This window comes from Meleagris gallopavo, chromosome 14 (assembly GCF_905368555.1).
Source record: "Meleagris gallopavo chromosome 14, MGAL_WU_HG_1.1, whole genome shotgun sequence".
Lineage (NCBI taxonomy): Eukaryota > Metazoa > Chordata > Aves > Galliformes > Phasianidae > Meleagris > Meleagris gallopavo.
The window spans coordinates 16,561,566-16,583,735 of record NC_139417.1 but is presented as its reverse complement, the minus strand read 5'-3'; the positions used below and the strand labels follow the sequence as shown (position 1 = coordinate 16,583,735).

The 22,170-nt window shown below is 40.4% G+C and overlaps 1 protein-coding gene and 1 long non-coding RNA gene across 2 annotated transcripts in view; one reads left to right on the top strand and one right to left on the bottom strand.

Annotated features, from left to right (window-relative positions):
- The window catches only part of LOC146543436 (uncharacterized), a 37,483-nt gene extending 15,407 nt beyond the window's left edge, over positions 1-22,076 (bottom strand). Inside the window, exons 1-2 of the long non-coding RNA XR_014886345.1 lie at positions 21,792-22,076; positions 20,979-21,124 (exon numbers count right to left, since the gene is read on the bottom strand). This is a non-coding gene — a long non-coding RNA (uncharacterized LOC146543436). The remainder of the gene's footprint in view (positions 1-20,978; positions 21,125-21,791) is intronic.
- PDZRN3 (PDZ domain containing ring finger 3) overlaps positions 1-22,170 on the top strand; it is a 119,295-nt gene that overhangs the window by 15,907 nt on the left and 81,218 nt on the right. The window lies entirely within an intron of this gene.

Here is a 22,170-nt window from a genome sequence, read left to right as displayed (position 1 = left end):
ATTGTAAAGAGTTTTATTTGGAAACACTTTAGTTTTTCTTCTGTCTCTTTTTCTTCTGCCAAAATCCAAGTAACTTTGAACTACACAAAAGTCTAAGTAACTCTGAAAGTATCACAGGGATATGGGTCATTGTGAAGTCCCACCTCCATGTTTAACAAACAGAGTGAAATCTTGCTTCCCAGGGTCACAGAATGGCAGAGGTTGGAGAGGATCTCTGCGTTGCTCAGAGCAGGGCTGAACCCTGGTGCCCAGGGCCACCTCCTTCCTTGGGATGTAGAATAGAGGCACGCACACACTGGGTTTGTGAATTGGCCTTTTGGGCTGTGGGGCTGGGCAGGAATCTCAGCTGCAAACTGGTAAATATTATGTATGTTTGATTGATTGGATGAACATGAGAAAGAAACCAGCAACAGGAAGGGAGAGTGAAAATGTTTCCTGAATCATTTGGGGGGGAAAAAAAAAAAAAGAGCTTTTCAGTGCTGTTTTTTTTTTCCTCTGTCAGTTCTGCAGGCTTCCCAGCTCAGGAAGATTTAGTTTATTTCTCAAAAGGTCTTGCTTATAAAGCAGATCTTTCTCTGGCTCCAGCCAGCTCTAATAAAAATTAGCAGTAACCTTAGCAGCTGCCGTGCCACATGACTGCTTGGGATTGCATAACTGCTTTTTCCTTCTAAAGAAACACACAAAGAGATCATCTGATCTCCTGCCTTGCAGCGTTCTCTGTGAAGTGTTTCTCTAGCTTGATTCCTAAACAAAAATCTTTTTCTTCTTTCTTTTTACACTCTTCTCTTTTTAAGACCAAAGTCTGTCCATAAATAGTAACGGACTGGAGGCAGAGCTTTCTTGAGTAAAGCCCATGAATGAATTGGGTGATTTTTTTTTTCTGTTACTCAAACTATTACTGTTTGTCAACAGTAAGACATGTCTCGGATAAAAGCTCATGTGAGCCTGAAGTCACTCAAAGAAATATTTTGCTGCTGAAATTGAGGCTTTTTAGGACTGATAGTATTCCTGAGAGTATGCTTTTGGATGGAGATGCATTGTGGTTTGACAAGAAGATAAAGAAAGAAAAAGAATCCTGTGGCCATATAATAGATGTAAACTGAACACGCTCTTGGCTCAGCCCAGGTCCCATTTAATTCAATGAAAATACCAGTGTATTTAACCTGATCCACAAGCACAGAACAGTTGGAAGTTTAAATTACTCTTCCTGTGTGGCATGTGGAGATGGGCCATTGTTTTCTGACTAATTGGTTTTCCCTCTAGCAAAAAGGAAAAAAAAAAATTAAATGCTTATTCCATGCAGCAGCATCGTACCACTTCTGCAGAGCACCACACAGTGTCGAAGAAAAAGATGGGATTGATCTGTGAGCAGACGTTGCTCTGCATGAAGGTGCAGTCTAACCTGACAGATTCGATGTGGCTAAGGGCAGGGTGAGAAGCAAAATGCCTTTTGCTGGTCCAGCAGTGTTGGGGCAGACACACCAGTGTCCCACTGCACAAGTGCTTCCTGGAGCCAGAAGTCTCAGGCAAACTTGTAAGCACTTCTTTTATAAGAAATACTTGGTGGAGGCTAGCATTCATCTACTGCAATTGTTAAGGAAATCTCAGGTCTCTAGCTTGAATTTTTAAGTCAATTAAGTGTGCTTTGAAAAGACTGTGCCAACTCTTCATAGCTCAGTTCATCCCAAGTGTGAAGAAGCAAAAGTGAGACAATGATAATGTCACAGAATTTGAGATGTTGCTAAAAATAATGGGCAAGTTCTCATGCACTGAAGCCTTGGGACTTGCACATCACAAGGGCACTGGCTTGCAGCAGGCAGATTCCCCTTATCCACTTGAGCTGAAGCAGTCAACCTAAACAGAGGATTGCAGAAGACTGAATTTATAGAATTTTCATTTTTGCATCTTCCCCTTTTTTTTGCCGCAGACTTTCTTTTTCCATCAGTTTTCGGGAAGACCTAGTTCTTAATGAACTAGAAGACTGAAGAGCTTCTAGAATCGTTCCTTTAGCAGAGGTTACCATCAAATAACTTGGAACATAAAAAATGAGCAGTCTTAAGATGCAGTTGCAGTTGATAAGTTTCCTGCTAGCAACTTGTATTAATTTAAAAGTTCACACAGCCAACTCTGGTTCCTTCTTGTATTTGAAAGAGCTTTTTTTTTTAAAATATAACCTCTCATTGTTTTCCTTTCATTTTGGCCTCCTTTTCTCTTGCTTTGTAGGCAGTTTCCTTTGCAGCAGGGGAATTGCTGTTTCTATTACAAACCTTTCTCTGGCAACTGGAACTTTTCTTTCAGTTTCAGCCCCTGCTGATAATTAAAGTTTTCTCTTACTCTCTCTTTGCTTTACATTTACCAAAAATAAAGTTTGTTTGCTCTCTGAGGATTTCACATCGCAGAAGATTTTTGCAGGCTTTCAGAGCTGCTGACTTGAACCAAGTAATAAACGTAGGAATGAGGAGGGGTGTCAGAGAGTGATAGATAATATATTAGCCTCTTGCTGGGTCTAGCAAATCTCCAAGTTTTATAGACTATTAAAGGCTGCTTTCACTGGGCTGACATTGTGCATCTCAGCTCGTTTTCCCAGCTTTCCTTCCTCAGACAATCTGAGCAGTTGGATACCCGAATTCATTAGATTAATCAGAAGCATTTTAGTAATGTATCTCAGGCAGAAATAGGTGTCAGGGGGTCAAGAAGATGCTGTGACGTTTTCTGTAGGGCTAGAATGAATTCCATGCATAAGCCAAAGAATCAGGAAGAGCAGTGCCCTCACAGCCTCCTCATGTTAGGGCCGTTTGCTGTTAACTGGTGCTGGTCTCTTGATTAGGCTTTATGCTTGCTTTTGCATAATGTGTTATAATGTGAATGGATTTGTGGAACAAAGGAACCAAAACCCCACAGCGAGAGCTAAGGCGACACACTTCTTCCTAATCCTATCCCTTTTGCCCTGAATAATAATTTACCCTAAAAATAATTTCTTTTCCTTTTGTTTGTTCCATACCCCAAGGTTCTGATCAGCATGAACAAGGGTTGCAGAGTCCAGTCCATTCTACTTCTATGTGTCTGACTGCAACCATTTAATTCCCTTCCTTTAGAAAATCTTTTTTTTTTAAAAAAAAAAAAAAACAAAGCCCAAAAGCTTTTATCTACTTAGAAAGTGTTTTCCTGCAGTTTCAGGAAGAAATGCAATTATCATGGCTGCTTAATTAAACTGAGCTGTCAATGAAGCGATAAACCATGGTACAATTAACTTATCCTTGTAGAAGAATGCAAATTAAGGCTATAACTGGAGGTCTTGGGAAAGGTCTTGACTGCTTTCTGCCACCAGCCTGATAATCACACTAAGTCATTCATATTCTCAGGCAATCAGATGATGTATACCATCTTTTGCAGGAAAAAAAAAGAACTATGGGAATATGTATGCACTCTCAGCACCACGGATGCTAGAAGAGTTAAGGTTTTTTATATCTATCATTTATACGTTACCTGTGAGTTGTTAGCTGCAATTCACATATCAAACCATGAAACTCCTTTCTCAAAGGGAATTGTCTTTAAGTAGCCACGGGCAGCAGGACAGTAATTTAAAAACTGACAAAATCCAAAGACAAATCCTGACCTGTAGCAACAAGCACAGTGACCAATTAATTGATATCTACTAGTGCAAAAACCTTGGTTAGCTGAAGTCAGCAGTGAAGGTTTCACCGGGGGAGTTTTTGTACCAAATAAAGATCAATATCGAAGTTATACCCACTTGCACTGGTGGATTTGTGGGAATTGATGGCCACATTTGTAAAATCTTTTCTAATCTGATAACAAAAAGTAAATCTAAAAGTATTCATTCTGTTATTTTATGTTCCATGCAAACCTACAGTACAGTTTGGAACCGAATGGGAATCCCTTGGGATAAAGCTGTCTCCAGCACAAGTAGTATTGCCATAAGCTGTCTACAGCAGAAAAAAAAGCCTGAACATGTAAACATGCTTAACTTTAAGTACAGAATTGACTTTACTAAAGCCAAAGGGACTACTCATAGAACCAAGGAATTCCTTGTGCTGGGGGAGACCTTAAAGCCCATCCATTTCCAACCCCTGCTGTGGGTTGGCGGCCACCCAGCCTGGCCTTGGGCACCTCCAGGGATGAGGCACCCACAGCTCTGGGCAGCAGTGCCAGGGCCTCACTGTGCTCTATGAGAAATTTTTTCCTGTAATATTAAATCTAAATCTCCACTCTTCTAGTTTAAAACCTTTTGCACTTGTCCTATCGCTATGAATCCATTTACAAATCATTCTCCTTCCTATTTATAAGCTCCCTTTCATTATTGGAAGGCTGCAGTCCCCGAGCCTTCTCTTCTCCAGGCTAAACAAGCCTCAAATTCATATATGTAATACGGATTTATGTGTATATAACTATGCAGAGATACACGTATGTATGAGTATACATGTGTATTTATATAAGCGTATAAAATACGTAGTTGTCTATTACCCAAGTGTATATATTTGAATAGATACATGTTTATTGATTTATAAATATGTAAAAGTGCTGCCCACATGTCTTCCTTCTGCTTCTCAGAAAAGTCAGTAATTTTTGTGTATCGCAGTCTAACTAGATTTATTATGTAAAAGTTTACAGTTAAGTTTCCTTTCTGTTGGACGTACAAATTAAACAAACTCTGGATCAAGTTCAATTCTAAATCTACAGTCTGTTGGAAAACCTTTATCGTCATTGTCGCCTCCTAGCCATTTTGTTATCTAAATAGCCTCTGGATTAAATTATACTATTATGTTAAGAAATGTAACATTTAGAGCATTAAAAGCACTAAGCGTGTCTTTAACTCACAAGTGGGCTTGATTTTTGTTTTGCTTTATCCTTTACTGTGTCAGACAGAGGATTTCCTACCACTGCCTTTGAAAGGAAAGCTGGGGTTGGAATTAGAAAGGAAAGCATAAAACTAATTGTTTGATGGTTTCATGTTACAGACCACCTACACTGAGGAGGCTGAGAGTTTAAGGAAATTGAAACTGTAAAGAATGAAACAGTTGAAGACTAGCAACAAACAAATAGGTAAAACTTAGTGCAAAATTAGGGGAGCAACAAGACAATATAATTGCATTTTGTTAGCAGTTTCGTACTTGGCTTTACATGCATGAAAATATAAAGCTACAGGAGGAGGCACTTAGCAGAAAAGTGGCTAAATCCATTCCATATCCTGTCAGCTCTCACTGGAATGCTATGCACAGTGCTTTGTTTATTTTCTAAATATAGATATTTGAAGTTTTCATACACAGAGCTGACAGAATTAATTTACTCTCCTAACAATCATCTTGTGATAAAAACTATGTATATTCAGATATTGCTTTATATAATTCCTTTAAAATAAAGAGAAACATAACAGTTAGCATGTAAGGGAGGGGAGAAAACCAAAAGCACACATATCCAAGGAGAGACTTGTTTTAAAAAAAAAAAAAAAGCACAGGGCAAAATTACTATTTTTTACTTCTTTTGGGACCTCAACAAACAACTTATCTAGAAAGTATTAAGTGTGGCTAAAATACAGAAGTTAGCTTCAGGGAAGAGACATCTGTCAGTGCACTGCATAGTTTGAGAAAATGTAATTGCAGTCTCCCTTATAAAACTTGAAAACGCAGCTCTTCCATGGAATTACATTTAAAATTTACTTCTGGGTGAAATATTTACCTACTTACGATCGCTCCTAAATCAGTTTGCTTTAGGGACATCGTGCAGTACTTTATATACATACCTGATTAATGGCTCTGTACTATCACACTTTAACTTCTTTGTCTAGAGGGATTCAAAACAGTAACAGAGAACTTCTCTCAAAACAGGGGAATCTGATTGTAAAACTACAGACTGTTATGCAGTACTGAGCTCAAAGCCAGCACTGCCATGGATTGGATTAAGGAAGTTTAGCTTAGTGTAAATGAAAAACTTCAGATGATAAAGAAATTAAAAAGCTGTGAACTGAAGTTTAATTGCACTCGGGCTATTTTTCAGAGACAACTCTTTGTTACTATTTGTCTGGCGGTTGGGTTCCACGATGATAACATTGTGTAGGAATTTGCACAGAGCAGGCTAAAACCTTTCATTCCCAAACACATTTATCTTTGTCTCCATCACTCGGGTGTCTCACAGCTCAAGTGCAGGAGGCCAAGCAGATACATCTTCGCTTGTGCCAGAAACAGGTCCTACGTGCTAAGGAGCAAAACGCTCTTTCTGCTTTGGTAACCCTGGGAGAGATGTAATTTTCAGTTGTGCTCTCTTCTTTTGGGGTGGGTCTGAATCAATCTATTGTTTCATCGAAGGACAGCTGCAGAGGACATGAGGGAAGCTGGAATGAGAAAGGAAAAATTGATTCTTGTTCAAGACAGAACTAGAAGTTTTCTTAGTGCAGATGTTTCTGGAGTGGCAGCTCTCTGCAGACACCATCAGTTATGAGCTTGTAAAGGCCAATAGGTTCAGCAGAGCAAAGTGATGCCTGATGCATTTTAACAGGTGCCAGGAGAAGCCTTCTCACCTCACACACTTAAACCAAAGTAAGCTTTCAGTTCTGACCTGAAACGGACGTTCTCCCCAATCACTAAAAGAAGAATTTCACATCAGCAGCTGCCGGGCTGCTAAGAAGGCTGACACTGCCTTTCCTTTCCAGGTGGGGAGTGTTATTGTTTCAAATGCCCCTTTTTGAGACCTCTTTCAAAAAGCCCTGGGATATGGAAAGACGCTGGAAACTATTCTGAATCCTTGCAACAGGTGGTTAGAGTCAAACTGCACTGCATAAAAGTTGTAGTCCTTCCAAGACTTCCATTTTAGCTGCATGAATTATGTCTTATGCAGCTTAAGCAAGTTGCACTCAATTTTCATGTGCTTTTCATAATAAGCAACCAGGGCAAATGTTATTTTAGTTCTTTCTCCTTCAAAACACACATGGACAAACAAACATCTCCTCTAATGTGCTATTGCAGTGCAATAACTAGTTGTCTTGTTTATGCTTTGCTTAAAATATTTTTCTTCAGGCCTGTAGGACAAAAGTTCTTTCCACTTGAAAGATGTTTGCACTCAGGCAATTAAAAGATCGTTAATGATAGAGCTGGATGAGCCATCCTGTACAGTCGGTTACTAACTGTGCTATCAAGGCATTATATGGAGTTCTTTGCATTTGTGTCAAACAGTTCAGATTGCATGGCCTGATGTGTATGATTATCTAAGCTCAGCTCTCATGTCTGTTGACTTTATTCTTTCTCTGGATGGAAGCAGGATTTGGGTCCCAAGATGCAGTGAGAGCACAAGTACTGCATAAAGGCTGAATTAAGCACACCTTTCAGCTCCTCAGTATCAGAATGCTTCCAGACATTTTCCATTCCTATTTTTAGGTGTAACAAAAGGCATCAGAAACTGTCAAGTATGCAGGGTTCATGTCTCTCATTCGCAGAGTCCGCTGTCAGTTCTGAAGCCCACCGAGCCCAAGTCTGAAATCTTTATCTAAAGAGTTGTTCTCGTGTAATTACTCACATAGCAATGTCCTCATGGAGTATTTTCAGCGCCTACATCTTTTCTCTGCCGCAGTCAGCATGAAGCCACACTGATACCATTTCTTTCCCAGTGGTAAAAGGCCTTTGATCAAATACTGGTGATAACTCCTAAAACTAATTTTGTTTGCTACCAGTACTAAACAGAGAAATTAGTTCAGTGGCATCAACTGAACAGACTCTAGCAACAGAAGGTAAATAATGCAAGACTGTTTTACATAAGCACCAAATATTTGACAGTTTTACAACTGCCTTGTTATTTACAACAACTGTTGGTTAGGATAAGAGCATTTGCTCTTTCCATTCCTGGCCTTCTCACATCCTTAAAACCATTCGTGTCTTGAGGATGTGCTAAGAAACTGTGCCTTTGTGTTAATTCCACTTGGTCATCTGAAAGACTATTTACTCATTCAGCTATCACAGTAGAACCCAAAGGTTTACTTGAGCAGTTCACCAGAAAGAAATAAACAAACTAGGTTGTCATTTAAAGTAGGGGCTCATACTGGCTTCAGTGGGCTTGTTTCATGGGTAGTCTGAGAAGAGTAATATTTTTTCTCTTTGCACTGGAGAGGACAGGCACCTTCTGCCTGACTTAACCTTTAAGCCACAGTATAAAAGTTACATGAGATCCAATGCTGTTGGTCATCTTTTATTATTATTACCCTAGTAAGGCTGAGGACCCTCACTGAAACTGAATTCCCATTGGCAGTAATGCCTGTCTCCAAAAATGTGTGGTGTAAATATTCAAAACATACAGAAGCACGGAGTGAAGAGGGGTTGTATCATCATAGCCACTAGGGAACCGAGGCACAGATTACTTCACACAATTTCACTTCTCAGCCAGGTGCAGAACCCAGCCCTGTCAATCCAGCAAGGTACTTAACCACCCTATTATTGTATATGCTGAACTAATCAAGGGAAAGTTTAGGGGAACATCACTTCTAATGTGACCAACTGAGCCTGTATTAAAGTATACACCACCACATCTACACTCCTTTTTTTTTAAATACATGTTTGAACAGATCCGCTAACAAATGTTAACAGTTTAGGTCAGTGGAGTTACAACAGCATGAAGTGTTAGAAAATGGGCAGAGACAAGTTAGTTATAAAAACTATTTTATCACTGAACAAAATATTCTGTGGGATTTTACTAATTCTTAGAATATAAATCAGCTACCTTGACACTAAAAACATGGGAAATATGAAACAAAATAAGAATCTCTTCAGAAAAGTAATGAAAACAAAAGCATACACTGTTAAAATGCTTTTAAGCCATAGCTACAGCACCTGCAGTCATATGCCATATAAACAACCTATACCTACAACTGCTCAAAATTCCCATTTTTTTATCCATAAATTCTAAACCCAACTGCAGCTTCTAACTGCTATCCACTTCTAACAGCAATTAATAATAACCTTTTTAAAAAAGAGCAAAATGTGAATCTGTTTATGGATAGAGAGAGCATTCATTCTTTGTATACCTAAGACTCCCAGCGGGAGATTTGGCTGTTTGAGGAATGTGGGGTGGGGTGGACTGTGGCTTCCCTTCAGCCCATGACATGAGATTAGCCCTGAATTACTGTTTCTGCTGCCATTTTTAGTGATTTGGTATCAGCAGCGACAGACTCTTCCATGATAAGAAGGGGGCATTAGGCTCTGAGGGGTTCTCGTTCTGGTGCAGGACTATATCAGTCTGGCAGCTGTTGCTTTGATTGAAAAGGTATGCTGACAGTTCAGGGCAAGCTCCAACAAATGGCACCAGCTTCTGAAAAATGCACTTCTAACAGAACTACCCCCAAAGGACTGTTTATTTAAGGATTTCAGTGTTGTTGTGTCTGACATTTGTGCTGAAACCTGAGTTTTTACAGCATGAAATGTAGTAACATTAAAATGCTTGTAGAAAATATTTTTAAGGGTGTATAATAAACACTAAACCATTACTCAGTGAGGATCTGTTGACATATGTGATCTATAGCACTAACACATTATTGCTGGCTTTAACCAAAGGAGGAACACTTGGAGAGCATATATTATTTATTCGCGAGAAGTCTTGCAGAAGAGTGATAAGATGGTAGCGAAACAGATGAATCAGAGACCTGAAGTTCCTAACGAGTCCTCCATTCTGGGACACTGCTAGTAGTTCCCAAGAACAGAGATCAGCTGAGAAACTGAGATCCAGACCAGACACTCCTACAGGTCTGGGAGTCATTAAATCAAAGTTGAACTCTCAGAACACATCAGTGGTATTCAAGCTCAGAAGAAACCATTCTTTCAGATAAATTTTCCCCTGGGTCACATTCTCCATTACCATGCCCCTTGTGTGGTCATTTTATTTAAAGTGAAAAGCATGTAAAACACAATTGTTCTCACTGATGGTGCCTCGCACTCACTGCAATTTAAATGACTGCACATGGTGCAAGGTAGGAGGGAGAGAGACCCAGTGGAAATCGATATCTGGTGCAGAGAAGATGCTCATGGACTTTTTTGTCTCCAGATATCGCCTTCTCATCTCACCACTAACACCTGATGATTCACACTCATGCTGTTTTGCAAAATCAGAGAGACATCTGTTACACAGTGCTTTGACTTGTATCACTACGAAACCTGGGAGCTGACACATTAGTTCCACCTGCCTACTAACAGCAGCACTGCAGGTTGTGTGCGTAAGCCTGAGCACATCTCATGGGGAAGGATTTGGGCCGTTTGCTTTGGGGAGAGACAGACAGACTCCAGGCACTTCACCCATGACAGGCAGACGGGTGCTGAGGTCGCTGCCCAGACAGACCTCGTCTTTGTGCACTGAGCCTGCCTGCTGGCAATTTTCATTAGCAGCTTCATTGTTCATTGCATCAAAACCAGCTATTTACCAAAAATGTGGTGAATAAATTTAACATGTTTCTTTACCCAGAGGGTGGAAGATGAGAGGATCACCCTTCCTTCTCACTGCTCAGGTGAAGCTGGAGTGAGGGGTAGCTCCTTCCATTGAAGCAAGAGACTTTGGAAGCAATACAAGGAGCAGGTCCAGAAGGAAAGGAGGAAGGATTAATTCTGCTTCCTGACTACTGTGTGCACAGTCCGTGAAAGTTCTGTGGTCTGAATCTGCCCTTGATGTTTCTATGCCCCATTTCCCTGAGCTAAGTACTGCCAGGCCAATCAGTCTGCCCATGTGACTTTCGTGCTGTTTGGGGATTGCTGTTATATACATCCACATCCACAAATTTTACCCGTGTCGTTTATCTTTTGGGACTCTAATCTTGGTGGAGTTCTCAGATGTCTTTAAAACAATGAACATTTTTTCCATTCAAAGCATGTAAACTATTCTTGAGCCATCACTGCTTTGCTGCTGAGCATCACTGTGAGCTGCTCAGCACCAAGCACTATTCAAGCTTGTAGACCTACAGGATACTCATGAAACTACCATTTTCAGAGACGCAGCAGATAAAACCTAAGCTATATTGCTGACTTTAAAGAAATATATGATCAATTTTCCAGAGCAAACATTCAAAGATATAATGAAAAGCTGCTGTAACAACAATTCTCCCTGCAGAACTGCTGTTATGGAGTTGAATATGCCATTTGTAAGGTTTAAATTGCTTTTGCAGTCAAGTGTTGTAATACATTAGTGATAAGAAAAAGGTATTTGTCTATCGGTTGTGGTTAACTACATTCCTTGTATTAAAAACAATTTAGTCTCTTAGGTGAACCCAGTGCAGGAAATTGTTTAGAGAGTCTGGCTGCAGAGCTGGAAAAATAAAGCAGTTAATGCTCCCTTCCCCCAGCAGTACCACGGTGTGTTACTGAACGGTGACAGCTAACAACTTAACCTTTAAGAGTTTTGCACAGAACAGCACTGCATACTTTTACTCAAAGGATTTCAACTACTTCACTCAATAAGTCTTCCTGAGTAAAGTTGTGATGAAAAAGTCGTGCTTTTCAACTCTTCCTGCTTTGTTTTCTCTTAAATCATGTTACTTGAAGGGTTTAGATGATATCATTACTCTTATAACAAACAAATCCTAAATCTCTGGGCAAATGGAGGAAAACTAGGAATGCCTTCTTGTAAATGGGAATTGCAACTTCTCTTTAAAAATAAGCTATCAGATTTGCTACCAACCACATTACTTTCCTTTGGGTTTTGGAACAGCTCTTGCTGAATATTATCAGCTTTGCATGTTTGGCTAAACATTAGTAGGGAATCAGTACATTTCCTAGGGTTCCTTTCCTCTATGAAGATGCTGACAAATGTTGTAACATATGATCTAACGCTGTAAGGCACGACACATATTACGTATCGCAGACTCATCGAAATTAGAGACTGGAAAGGCATATCAGATGGAAACATCAGTCTCATACTGGCACTGAACTGGTATACTAATAATCTTGGCCACTGCCTGGTATCCATCTTATTAGTGTCTCATAGCAGAACACGGAATTAGAAAATAGGTTTGGATCCATAATATACTACATATGTACAAAAAATCCTTAGAAAAAAGGATTTTTTCTAAACTTTTTAATGTAATAATTCAAAAGCACTGAATCTTAAGTGTTTCAGACTGTAATGCAGTCATCTCTTTACGTGTTTATTATTACAAATAAGTTTCATTTCGAAATGGAGTTGGTCTCACAGGAAAGCAGGGTCAGCAGTCTGTGAGAGTCCAATCTCAACCTATCCTGAAACCCAAAAGCAGCCTTCCTGTGGGACTTAAGAGCTGCATCTGTTCCAGCAATTTCAAGATGTGTCAACAAAAGCTTAGCACCCAGACAAAAGCTGCAATCATTGGATTGGACAGTACTTGATATTGTACACTGGATCTCTGTATTCTGCTGTTGGTGAGCACAAGGTTTTTATGCTTCAAGATGCTCCCTGTTTGATGGCAGCATTTGCTCTGTCCTGTGAAACACCTGAATTCCATTTTTGGCAGAGAAATTGGAGTACGACTATTGTAGACAGGTCAGCTCTCTCATCAAAAACATCTGACAGGAAGAGCTTTGACCATGAGACAGGATGGCTGTACCTCCAGAGGAGGGGGGTTTACAGTCTTAGCAAGTGGTGAAAGAGAATTCCAACAGAATGCGCGATAGAGTTCACTTGTTTATCTGGAGTACTGCAGAACTTACACTACTGAGTTCTGAAGAGCACCAAGCTATGCCAGCACACACCATCTTCCTGACAAAAGCAAGGCGTATGGCCATGTGGTGATAGCATATCATTCACAGCAAATAATCACATTAATTCTTTCTTGAGGAAAGTGTTTGGGAACCACACATCACCATTTAACATGACTGCTTCCTGATATACCACTGCCAGCATGCTCCTAGTAAAGCTGCAGGCAGGAATGGGCTGTGAGTGATGGTGGGAGGGCACTAATGCCACAGCATCTGCGTGGGTCAGATTTCTCTTGTGGTTTTAATCTATGTTCATCTGACAATGATTCTGACTTGTTTGAATTGAACGTAACCATATGTTCAGTTTTCAACAACATGAAAAAGGGCACTGGTTGTAAGCTGAAAGACAGAGAGAAGGACAGTCCTGTGTGTGCACTGCATTTGGTTCTTGATCTTCAAAGGCCAGCTTCAATTTATTGCACCTGTCAATCATCTCTAAGCACTTAGCCCATTTTTCCTTCTGTGTAAGTCACATCCATCAAACCTACTTCTGTCAAGCAGATAGTAAAAGGCATCAGCCCCTCTAAAAGGCCTCTCAAGCTAGAAGCAAAACAAGCACCTGCCAACCCGCTGGCAGCACTGCAGAATATAAATATAAATACCTGCAGCCTGCAGGGTCAGAACAGCTACAGGGAAGCTAAATGCCAGTCTGCTTTGCCCAGTGTAGATGAGAAGACCCTGCTTTCTTGTGCCTCTCAAGTTCTCCTCAGATGAAAACAGTTATCTAGGCTTCTAAAACATTTTTTTCCCCCTTACATTTACTTTGCCTCCATGCTTCAGGTGAAGGAGTTAAATCCTCCTGCAGCACATCTGCTTGATGTGCAGGGAGATCCCTGCTGGTCTCAGGCAGTCCCTGCTGCACAGCCAGAGGCAGCACAGTGAGCACTGCTGACAGGGCAGCACTGGCTGCTGCTGCACCCAATGCAAGCTCACAGCATCCAAGGGGCAAGTTCCATTCCATTTTTATCTCACATCCTGTTTCAGACAAAGGCTGAGCAGAATTATGTAGTTAGTACTCACCTGACAGATAAATATCCCACTAGCTGTAAATAGGAAACCCAATCAGTATAAGGCCATAAATATTGTTGTATGAAATAGTAACTACAGGAGGGCAGACTTCAGGCTCCGTGTTGTAAACACTGTCAGATGCAAAAAATAGGTCCTGGTTTGTATACAAGGTATTAGGCTATCAAGATGTGATTACCAGGCATATGTGTTTTAGAAGCCATTTAGTATGCAGCTGAACACTGCTTTTGATTCATGAAGGTCTTTTTTTTTTTTAAGACACAGTTTGGCAAGTTTTAGCACTTGGGTAACTAATCCCACCAGAAATACTGTAAGCATGGTTTCCATTTATAGCAAAATGGATTAAACTGATTTAGAAATACTTTATGTTGACAGTACTATTTAAAAGACTATGGACAATTTGCTACTTTCTTCTTCATGACAAAAATGAGTGGTAATCTCAAATTCTGTGCATCAGAAGGCTATCCTCTCCTTTTTGTAAAGATCAGCATAATCTTTTCCAGTAATAAAACAGAATCCCAAGCATCCTGATTTATTGTGCTTTGCTATCCTCAAAAGGCACTGAGGCATCCATGCAGCCCTTTCCAGGCAAAGTCACTGTATGTCTCTGCATGATGTTTCGCCCACTGATCATGACTGTGATTGGTAGAAGAGTTCACAACACAAGACATTATTTAATTGCCATTATTTGGTGATTTTCCATTCATTGAATGGTTTATGCTAGTGCAGCTCCAAGCTTCAAGAGATTTATGACAATGTAAAACTGATGCAAAAGGGGAAGAATCACATTCTGCTTGCTATTAACATGTCTTGTTGGAGCCTCTGTAATTACACAGAAAATTTGTGCTTTATGGTAAGAAGTATCTCTTGTAGAATTCTGTAGTAGAATAGAAACAATTCCTGAATGAAAGATGCATGTCTGTATACTTAAATACACAAGTAGTGTGCCCATCTAGAATGAAATAGAAGTATTCATAATGAACACAAAAGGGAGTTTTTAAATTCACCTGAAAGACGTTAGTCAGTAAGTGACAGCTAAGCTGTTTTCTGCTGTTCAATTGATGTCAAGCAGTTTCAGACTGTGGTTATCCCTACTGACTTTGATTAAGTTGAAATGGATTACATGTACTGAAGTAAATTACAGAGAGTTTCTTAATGACCGTAGGCAATATCCCAGCCTATTAAAGTCCCAGTTGTCCAGCAAATATACATAGGTACTTACTAGACACAGGAATTGATCTTTTGCTTGAAATATTGGAAGAGCAGCTGACTGTCATCACTCATTAATCATTAACTGTAGGATAAGGTTACATTGCTTTCTGTGGCAAAGGTGATTAGTTATTCTGCATCCCCCCAGTACACAATAACATAGCAACTATTGTTCTAGTGGCAGAACTGTATCTGCGTCTGCCAGCATCATCTGCTAACCCTGCAGGTCAGATTTGTGACACAAGTGCAATCAGCCTCCACACAGCTGTAATACCAAACAGGACAACAGCACAGAGCAAGCTGCCAACAAGCACAAGTTGTGCCTGTCCTCTCGGGCAGTGAGGTGACATCTACTGCAGGATCAGGCTGTGGTCAGTAAGCAAATCACAGGTTCTGCCCTCAAGAGTAGCAGTGAATAGTAATATTTTTCACTTACTGTAAGCACATTGAACTGGAAAACTTCAAATCCTCTGACTTTCAGCAAGCAAGGACCAAAAGCATTTTAAGCTGAAGTCAGTGAAACCGTGTGCCTTCATGATCTGATACTCAACTCACTCTGCAGTCACACTACCCATTTGCTGACTGCAGTGCATTGCAGTGAATGAATAACACCGTGATACTTTCTTACAAACTCACTAAGTTAGTGCCATGAATACTTTTGTTAATGATCCAGAACATTCCATCTGCTTTAATTATTTTTTCTCCTCTTCATATCTCAGCAGCATTAAACCACGTCTCCAATCTGCCTGGTGGGTTGGCTAGATAAGCAGATATTGTTCACCTCCCAGCATCCTACCTCTGTTCTTCCTCTAAGGCCCCTACTCACCTTTGCCACACCTTCATGTGATCTAGTTGTCCTTGAGTTACAAAACAATTATGGACACAGCAAGTGCTGTCTAAATTCAGATATGCACACACTCCATTTTCATGGAATGACAGCAAGCATCCTAATATTTACACTCTGCTTCTCATGGAAGACCAAGAGTCAGGTTCAGGTCTGTGTTAAAGATCAGACCGGTTGCTGACAAAGACCTGGATCCCCTCAAACACTTGTATGACTGTCCCTACATAAGTCAGCTATTAACCAATGGACACATTACATTAATTTATATATATGTATTTATGTGTGTGTATGTATATATATATATGTATATATGTGCATATTAAAGTTTGTGTATACATCTTGAACAAGATTTTCAGAGCAATGTCTTTATGATTTAGTGCTTTCACCAAAATAGATACATATGTCTGCTGGAATATCTTACCCTTAGGAGATTTTAAAAATATGAATAATCATGCCATATTTTTGAGATGGAGTCTTTCATTATGGCATCTTATTGCACTCTGTTATGGATACAAAAGTATCTCGAGGGCTAAGCACACTGAAATTATTCTAATCCAATTGTGCTGAAATATTTAACAGAATTTGTTGCTGTAAGAGCATTCCATTTGGCTCAGTCAAAACACAGAGCCAAAATCTTTTCAGAAATAAGAACTATGGCTTTTACCCAACTTTTGTGAAAGCAAATGGCAAGGCTATCATGTTTGAATTGGTCTTGGATTGGACTCTGCGTTGCACTACCTGCTTCAGTCAAACAAAATGAGTTACCAGTATTAATAACAGTTTACACAAGCTGTACAAAGAGGTAGCAACGATCAGCTGGTTTGCTGTGCCAGGCAGGTATCTGAGAAAAGCAAGGAAGGCCACATTTCAGTCTAACCTTTCATTAAGTGCCTGATATGCTGCACATGCAGTCTAGCTTTTATCGCCTCTGGAGTTCCATCTGACTGTGGGATGAACATACTTCCCTACATGTGTTGTTGTATTGCCTATTAATATATATTTTTTAAATTGAGATAAATGATACTAGATATATATAATTTCATATATATAGTCATTTCAGATTTTCATATTCTTGAGATCTAGATAAATTCTGATTAGATTAACTTTTCAGCCATACGTAGGTCTCAGTCATGTATCGTACATCAGAATTCCTCATTTTAAGTTATTCAGGTGCATAGCAAATATATGGCCTAGCTTTGAGAAAACAGCTATGAATGTTTCAAACATTGATGAAAATGACTGCAATTGTCTCTTAGGGCTTTGGGCATGGAAACCTCTCAGATGTTAAAAAAAAAAAAATTAAGTCCCCTCAGTTACTTGTACCAGTAGGAAATTATCTTGTGAGCACATCCCCTTAGACTGTAATAAAATATATTTTGGCCTCCATGAAGTTACTGTTAGGTGTTGATGTTGACTAACATGCTACATGTTCACACAAAACAGTGATCTGAAGGAATACAGACCCCTACGTCTGTTACTGATGATCCACGGAGATGTTTTTCCTTCCAACCTTCCTAATCCCAGTGACTTGTGTAGGGTCAAAGGCATCCTGTTTTGATATAAAAGCCCTTAGGCTCAAAACAGTAGGCTATGCTTACATTGATATTGTAATGATATTTATGTCCATTTCTAGCCTTTAAATATAACATCCTGGTTTGGAGGTTATTTCACTCACAAAGGGTTTAGAGGTGCCTTCTGATTTTAAACTTCGGTTTTGACCCAAAGGCAAACTAAGAACAAAGGGGCATAGTTAGATATTGCCATTGTCAAACCTTTGAGCACTTTGTGCTGGGTGGTGGATCTGATGGGAGCAGTTCTCCATGGCTGTTGTACACAGCTGAGATGTGTCCTGCAGTTCCAGGCTGGTAGGAGCACAGTGTATTTTTATTGGTAACAACTGTTATCACTAACGAGCAGTCTACATCAGGGGAATGAAGGAGGCAATTAGGAATTCAGAGGAGGAATTCTTAAGAGAAAAGGTGCCCTGTTAGCAGAATGTTATGAAGGGAAAATCATAAAGAGAAAAATCTACAGCAAAAACACAACTGAATAAAAAGTTATGCTCTCTAATCCTCTTCTTCTGTGGCAGTTAAATGTTTTCTAAATAGCCATACAAGGTATTTAAGGTGATGTGAACACATACATTAGTTAATATTTGAGAACTGTTTTGAAACTTCTCTGATGAAGTCCTGCTTTCAGTATTCACCTCTACTAATGGAAATCAAAGCTAAATTGTGACCACATGGTCAGTTTTATTACTGAAGTCAGAATGAGGAAACATGCTGACGGAAATCAGTTCAGAAATATTCACTGAAATATTTCCAGATTTCCTAACCTAAGGCCGATGACCCAGTTCCAAGAAAAGATAATGCAAATTTTATAAATGCAGAACAGCTGCTTTCTTTAAATCACCATGTTTGCTTTCAAAAATGGGCCAGAGAGCTTAGCACACTAATGAATAAGTTTGCATTGTTAGTTTCGAAACAACTAGCATTTATCTGTAGTCATCTTGTAAATCATTGCATTTTCAGGCTTAAAATCTTACCAAATTTCCACTTTGAAATCTCCATTAAATAGAACAGCGTTCTGTCCTGATTAGTGCATACGTAGTTGTGTATGTTCTAACAAAAACAGCTAATGCTTCCTTGACATCTCTTTTTCTGCTTTCAGTATCTAAGTCACACAAGACAGGGCTGTTAGCAAAATGAAATCAGGATGCTAAGCATAAAATGCTTTTTCTTCAGATTTCTGGGATACAGATACATAAGCTGCTGGTATGTCTCCCACCTTCCTGCATGAGATTATCTTCCACAATTCTCTATAAGAACAAACAGCAACACAACTCTCAAGAGCCCTTCTAGTTCATCCTCAAGGCTCACTTTTGGCAGTGAAGCTTTGAACTGCTATTATGCTCTGTGTGAGTAGAGCACCATTCAGTTCTTCCATAGCTAGCAGTGGGTGACATATCTTCTGGCACAAGAAACTGTTTTCAGTTAAGGTCTGTATCACATTTAACCTCAAGGAAATACTCAAGTTGTCAATTTTTGTGCCTTGTTTCAGTAGGATTCATAGGCATGTCCTAGTTCCTAGTACTTCCCTGAGGCTAGACACCTTACATGTACTCTAGCCAAAGCTCCTTCTGTGTTTGTATTGGTCTGTGAGAAGAGGGATTTTTTTTTTTTTAATCATCTTTAAAAAGCTTTAAAACTGACATAAACTGGCCTCAGGGTGATACAAGCAATGAAGTAGACTTGGAAGGTAAACTCAGAGTTCTTATACCCTATGCTGGTATAGCAAGCTTAATTTTTGCTATGTGGCTTGTGCTGAAAATATCATTTTCATCTGTGTTTCTTGCATTCCTATGAATTATGAGAGTTAGATAAAGAGTTTTCCCAATTAGAATGATAGTCCACTGACTACCTTCATGCAGAGTTCATGGGCTGTGCTACCTAAATACTCCAGGAAGTATCTGGCACTGTCAGTAATTTTATTTTCCACAAAGTGATTCATCTGTAGGCCCAGTAGCGATGGCCACAAAGCGGCTCATCTCATTCAAACCAAAGAGAAGATGATTTTTAGCAGTCTCGAAGAGGCTACCGGTAGTCTGCAACCTCATGGAAATGCCTTCAGCAAATCATTGCTCTTTCTTCTAGTAATCTCCAGCACGTAAAACAGCCCTTCAGACTATGAGAAATTGTGCATGTGCTAGAGCATATCTGAATTGCTTCAAGTTTCTGTCAAGATCTCAGTCAGTCTTCTCAATTAAAGAACGTGAAGACTTGTTTAACCTCTGCTACCAGGAGAAGTCTCTGCTTCTTAAACCTAAGACTCAGTGCCTGCTGGAAAAACTTCAGCTCTTACACAAACTGGGGCAAGAGAAGTAAGCCTTTTCACTCCCACCAAAATACATCTTATCCTAATTCAGTTTTATGCCAATGCTTGCCTTCCTTAACCAGTAGGCTCCCAGGGATGCAACTAACCTAACAGGCAACGTGCTCAAAGCTAGAAAGATCCAACCAGAGACAGCAATTCTTAACCAACTACAAGGTGACTGTGATAGCAATATAAAGCACTATTAAAAAGAAAAGCATCAGTGATAAAGCAGAACAGTGATGGCAATATGTCTTACTGGCAGTCCAATGATCACCAGGCAAATACAAGGAAGGCAGCAAGCCAAGTCTGTGGCCATGGTAGCTATCCAACAGGTCAAGAACAAAGCTGGGAACCACTACTCCTCCAGTGCAGCTCAGGAAAGGGCTGATGCCCTGAAGCTGAGCTTAAGTGGGCTGCTGGGTCCCTGGAGGGGGTGGGCAGAGGCCCCAGATGAGGCTGGTTGGGGCTATAGAGGCTGCCTGTCTTTCCTAGGGCAGGACAAAGGCTGCCATTTGTTTAGATATGATGACTTGACTGTCTCAGAGCTATAGTCTCCTCTCACAGGTCTTGCAGTAAAAATCTAGAGTGAATTTGTTGCATTGTACTACACTTGAACTACCACATGTCTTCTGTACTGTCAAGAAGCAGCACAGCTTTTCTTCCCAAGTTCTCCCTCTCCTTAACCACTCCAGGAACACGTTGCTCTTTCTTAAAGGAATCCGTGCCACTGCTGGAACCCCAGCCCATGCATTGTCCACATCCCCAGGACACGAGCAGGTCCAGTGGGATTGCTCCACAATCTTTTTAAGTTGGCTCCTGCTGCTGTACCTTCCTTCTTAAAGCAGCTCCATGTGCACTTGAGCAGAGTTTTATCCTTGTATGAGAAACAGGTGGGGGAGAAAGCCTGGTGCTGACCTATGGTAGAACTAGCAGCCCTGCTTTCCTAAAAGGGCGATAAATTGGAGCTTTGTGTGCTTGTCCCCAGTTCCACATACAAATGCATAGAAGTTGCTGATGTGTCCTTACTAAAGTATTTTACAACAGTATGTACCCTAATGAGACTTGCTTTCTGAATTTAGACTGAAATACACAGAAAACACCCCAAAATGCTGGGGGTTAGTGCTGTTTTTCCCTCTCTTGCTATGAGCCCCTTGGCAAAGCTCTACAAGCCAGTGGCCACAGCGGCTGTGTGTGTGCTCACATGTGCACATTCCCCCACGCTGGCAGCACGCAGCCCTGCCTGTTCCCACTCTGCCAGCCCAGACCTGGATGAATGGTCCCACTGATGTCAGCCCGCAGAATGGGGCCTTGTCGCCAACCTGCATAAACTGCTTTGCTCCCTGCTTTCTTCCCTTCCTCCAGCCTGGGGCGGTCGGCTCTCTCCATGCTCGGCGGCTGTAACTGGAGCTCCTCGCTGCTCGCTGTGCTGCACTTTGTTTTTCTTGGCACGCCGCTCACTGAGACACTTTAAAACAGAAAGCAAGTCAAAGCACTCTTGGCTTACTTCCTTGCTTCTTTTCTCCCTTTCCTTTCTTGAACCAACTTATGAATAGAACAATATTCTCTCCTAAAAGCATTCAGCTCCGATTCTGAGATTCGAGTTGTAAAGTCTTATTTCCCATACTCAAAAGTTGCAGATACTTGACACAGGCACAGAGGGAGAAACCCATGCAGGATTGCTGCGTGGGGACGTGAAGGTGCAGGCTCGATTTGTGGTGGAAATACAAATCCCTGTAGATCACTCGCTACGTATTTTAATGACATTTAACCATAACCAGATACAATTAATACTTGAGAAGCGGGGAGCTATTCTAAGCAGCGGGATCTGAAAGTGCTCTGTTCAACTGAAGACTTATTCACCATTCACTTCGAAATATGCTGAAAACAGTCTGCAGGAAATTAACTAAAATAACATTTTACCCAAATGGAATATTTTAATTCATGCTCATGTGAAATGCAAAGAAAATGCATGTATCTGTAAAGGATTCTTGTAAGCATAAAACAAATGATCCTTCCTGTGCTTCTTTCTCAGCACGGCCAATGCTTCTAGAAAATATGCAGGAATTTTAATCTCTCATGACTGTCTAGCAGAGAGCTTGAGCCTATATGGGGGATGGAAAATTTACATGTACCTGGAAGCAGCCATAAATCACAGTCAGCACAGTCTCTGGCTCCACAGACCCCTCCAGCAGACAGCCACGCATTGCACCTCATTCCAGACATTTTCAAGATGAGAATATCTACTTCCTTTTTTTTTTTAACATGACAACACGGCGCCTTGTGCATTCACACAACTCCCAATAATCTGTTGTCCATTTCTATGCAAGCTTCTATTGAAGAAGGGAAATAAAGCTACATTGTGTAACATGTCTTGAAGACTGTAAACTTTTCTGGTTGCACTTGTAATGCCACAAAGAAAATTTAACAGCCAAAGGCCTTGGCAGTTTTTTTCATTATTTAGATTCACTTCTGGGTCGTGATCACTGATGCAGGCAGCCCTGACAAGCACAG